This window comes from Pteropus vampyrus, unplaced genomic scaffold, assembly GCF_000151845.1.
Source record: "Pteropus vampyrus isolate Shadow unplaced genomic scaffold, Pvam_2.0 Scaffold398, whole genome shotgun sequence".
Lineage (NCBI taxonomy): Eukaryota > Metazoa > Chordata > Mammalia > Chiroptera > Pteropodidae > Pteropus > Pteropus vampyrus.
The window spans coordinates 463,212-467,728 of NW_011889179.1; the positions used below are offsets into that span (position 1 = coordinate 463,212).

Here is a 4,517-nt window from a genome sequence, read left to right on the forward strand (position 1 = left end):
AAGGACACCTTGGTTGTTTCCAAGGTTTGGCAGTTACAAATAAAGCTGTTTAAACGTCCACGTGAAGCTTTTCGTGTGGACGTATGTTTTCAGCTCCTTCGGGCAGCTACCAAGGAGCAGCACGATGACTGGGTCACACGGTGAGAGTCCATTTAGTTTTGTAAGGAACTTCCAGACTGTTCCAAAGTGGCCGCATGGCTCTGTGTCCCCACCAGCAACGAATGAGGGTCCTGTCGCTCGCTCCACGTCCTCGCCGGCTTCTGGTGGTGTCGATGTTTGGATGTTGCCCGTTCTCATCGGTGTGCAGTGGTGTCTCGTTCTAATTTGTCTTTTTCCCTGGTGACGTGTGACGTGGAGCACATTTTCATGTGCTTCCTTATCTGCCGTCTGTTTTTCTGCGGCGAGGCGTCCAGGTTTCTGCTCATGTTTTCATGGAATGGTTTGTTTTCTTTCTGACGTGCGTGTATTTTGGATAAACAGCCCCTTTTCAGGTGTTTTTCTCCCCGCATGTGGCTCGTCCTGTCTGTCTCTTGACACGCCGATTCTGCACTGGCCATCAGTGCGATTTCCTACGTGATTTCAGGAGGTAACCTGAGAAACAGGTTTGCGAGAATGCTCTTTTTCATTCTTAGCTAGGATGTTTGGAACTTGCTTGATTCAGCGTTACATCTGTTTGTTCTTAGTCCAAAATCTGATCTTTACTACCCGCTCCTGTACATCTGGTTCCCTGGCTTCTGTGTTGTCTGTTGAGTTAGTCATCTTTGCCATGGTTTTCTGAAGAGAGAGCGTCATGCTGGTGGTAATGGAGAGGTCTGTACTAGCAAATATTAGGGTTAATATCTGATAGTTAATAATTTTAGTGCTTGATAGTTGATAACGTTTGAGAAAAATGCTAGTAGTCGTAGTGCGTTTTTTGAGAGGGGGTGAGGGGGCCTGTCTTAAACGATGGGTTTGCAGAACAGCTGCCACCGCGAGCATCGGCTGCACGTCTAGGCCGCCCTGTCACCGCGTGCGTGCATGCGTTCACGTGGGGGGGCGTGGTAGAAGCAGGACATGCTCCTGTCGCCATGCAGACACGCGTGAACTTCTCTCTAACCATCGTCCCGCAAGCGTGGGTCACTGAGTGTCCTCGCGTGTGGCTACTCAGTGTGGCGACTGTCCGGCGGAGTCTCAGACTCGATCTGAGGCTCGAGACGCCTGTCAGAAATGACTCTGCCATTGACTTTTTGATGACATTTCGTTTACAGCCAGCTTTTCCACATAGCAAATTGTAGGAAGTCATGTGTTTTGGCATCAGTTACCCTTAAATTAGAAACAGGACAATAGAGGAAGTTGTTGATTGGAACAATTGTAGTTTCACTTGTCTAAGTGCATCTGCAAATCATAACCAAATTGTGGCCGCCGAACGCTCCGGAACGCTCCGGCTGCCGCTGGAGCAGGCTCCGGAGGGAGACGGCCGCTTCTGTGCTGGGGGAGCCTGCCTTCGAAGCGCCTCTGGGCCTTTGGCTGGAAGACACTGGGATGGGTCAGGGCTAAACTTCCTCACGCTGCTCACTGGAGAGGACGCCTCGCCTCGGGAAGAAGCAGTCTGACCTTCCCCAAGTCCTCCGCAGGTTGTCATGCTGTAGCTCGGGGCACTGGGATCAGGCTTTCAGAAGAAAGCCTCGGGACATTTCAGATGTGACTATTAATGCTCTAGCACTTACATAAAATACTTTCCTTAAAGAAAACAGTTTGCGTGCTATGAGAAGACTTCCTGGATATCATTTTATGGGCAGTAAACCTAGTTTTATGGCATTTGATCGTTCCCCTAAATGTGATGACCCCCAGGGCACCCAGGCACTTGGCCAATGGGAGAGCAGCCCTCCGGCCCCACCCCTGCTTGCTGCTTCCTCCCCAGCGCCTTGCTTTCCCCTTCCCCTTTCTTGGGGATCCCTGCAGGAAGGGGCCCAAGACATAGAGGAAGGTGGGGGTGGGGCCGTAAAGGGAAGGGTCTCAAACTGAGTCCTCGGTCCCAGGAAAGGCGCAGCCGTGTGCCACGCGGGTCCTTGTTCCGCACCCCTGAGCAAATACTGTGGTCTAGTTACATTCAGACCAAGAGGGACCTCGAGTTCAGTCTCTGAGGACAGCGACCACCAAGTTCCAGACTGTCCCTGTGAGCTGCGGGGCGTAACCGTCCGTGAAGCCACCTTGGGGACCGGCCACACCTTGGTAATGGTTGGTAGAGGCCTTGGTAATGGTTGTGTTGGTTGCAGTCTTCCGTCCCTTCTCAGACAATTAGAATTCGGTTACCAAATTAAGTTAGAAAGATCAGTAGCCTTCACTGGAGGGGAAGGACCCATGGGGACTTTCCAGGGAGTTAGAAATGTTCCGTGTCTTGATATAAATCTGTGAAAACTGATGGAATGGTACATTTTTCACTGTATGTAAATTGCATCTGAGTACATGAACACCAGCCTTCATGTACGTGAACCAGCCAGTTGGAAGATACAGGGGAGGGATAATCCCATGCACGGTGGCCACCAAGGATGAAATAGTTAGGGAGAAGCTTAAGAAATGAGCACAACCTGTAGAAGTCCTCTGGCAGGTCCCCAGAAGGTGCTGGTGGGCCCCGACACATGGGAGACAGCCCTCCTGGGACAGGGCGACATACAGCTTGGGGACAGCAGTCTCCCTTGGCTGATTTATAAAGTTAATGGAATCTCAATAAAAATGCCAACCATTCCTCCACCACCACCCCCCACCCCTGCAACTAGTCGAGCACTCAAAGTTGACATGCTCGTGAGGTTCTTGCAGATGAGCAGGCAAGAGTGACTGGGACAGGCCGGCCGGGGACAGGCAGCACGGAGAGGCCATCAGGGACGCAGGCACACTCGGCTCCTTTATCCTCACGGCCCGTGGTGCTGGGCACGAGCTGAAGGCATGTTGATGGGTCACTGGAACATCGAAGACCCGACCCAAGGACAGGTGGAGACTCGATGTATGACGAAGGAGAAAGCTCCCAGGCCCGGAATGGACTCACAAGGGACCCCCACGGGGACGGCTGGCGGTGGGGGAGACAACGGTGGCCTGGCCTCTGCGCACACGCGTGTGGGCCGCAGTCTGCGTGGCCCCCGCTGGAGCGTCACTGGGCGAGCGGCCCACCTGACGTTCTGTAGCCTACTTGCAGGGCTGAGCCAGCCTCCTTAGGGACCGTGCTCCTGTTCCAGTCAACGTGTCCCTTTGCCAGCACATTTCCCGTGGGGTGTGGACCCGGGCCCGGCCTTCGGCTGTGGCTTTCTGACAGTTGCCCGTGCTGGCTGTCCTGGCTTTCACCTGTGGACCTCTGTTCTCTCTCCTGCCCCGCCCCGCGGTTTAGGTCCCTCATGCCCATACTCCTTGATGGTGATGCGACCCTTAGTCTTAAGTGTATGATGCTTAAACTTTTCAGTGGCTTTGTGGCATCCCGAAAATGCCTATAAGATTCCCAGGGCTTTGCAGAAAGTGGAGTGTGCGGTTAGGTGTCTCTGCCAGGTAACACCTGATGGGCACAGAGTGTGCTCCTCAAGGTGCCCAACCTCAAACTGGGTTTGTCCCATCCACGCATATCTGTGAAGAAATCCAGTGTTTGCTAATGAGTTGAATTTGTTAGCTCAGCCTTATTTAAAAGGACTGTTGGGAAAGTTTGCCTCAGAGCTTTGATGTATTGATTTTATTTTTTACACCTACAGCACCAAGTCTTCCCAGGCGGTCTCTCATCCAAGTACTAACCAGGCCCGACCCTGCTTAACTTCCGAGATCAGACATGATCAGGTGTGTTCGGGGTGGCGTAGCTGTAGACCGCCTCAGAGCTTTTAAAAAGCTTAGCTGGCTCTTGGGAATTTCGATAACTTGCGTTCCCATCCTGGCTTGAGAATACTATAGGGACAAGTGGTAGACTTTGAACTTACTGCCACTTAAAACCGAGCTGGCCGAGGGCGCTCACGTTGCCGTTTTCATCAGTATAGATGACAGTGATGTTACGGTGTAACATCTGTGCACCGAGCCACCGCCTTTCACTGCTTGAGGAAGGGAGGCCAGCCGTGTTAATGCCTAGACTCCTTGGCTAGCAGGTTAACCCCACGCCACGCGCATGCCATTCCATGGGGACTTCTGTGAGGCCTGGCCCTGGAAGCTGGCCACCCAGGTCACCTGGGCGTGACTCTCTTCAAGACAGCCGGCAGGGGTGGGGTGGCTTTTCAGTGCAGACAGCCCCTAGGAAGTGCTGGCTGGCTGGTTGCCATTCATTCATTCATTCATTCGTGCTTTCAGCGACCTTACCAGGCTCCTGCCCGGCAGCCAGGCACAGTGGGGGCTGAGAACAGAAGAGGCCTGGGCAGTGGGCTCGCTCCCGTACCTTCTCACTGGCCCAGGCAGGGCTGCGCCACCCAGCACAGGAGCCGGGAGCCCCACAAGACGGGTGGCCGGTTCTGTGGGGGAGGGCTGAGCCTGGGGAGGAGGCATCAGGGATGAGCGCGTCTTGAGGGAAGGCCGAGAGG

General features: G+C 53.7%; 1 protein-coding gene and 1 pseudogene across 1 annotated transcript in view; one reads left to right on the forward strand and one right to left on the reverse strand.

The window, feature by feature from the left end:
- Nucleotides 1-4,517, forward strand: part of SLC45A4 (solute carrier family 45 member 4) — a 44,738-nt gene that overhangs the window by 10,567 nt on the left and 29,654 nt on the right.
- On the reverse strand, nt 3,702-3,820 carry LOC111731788 (annotated as a pseudogene).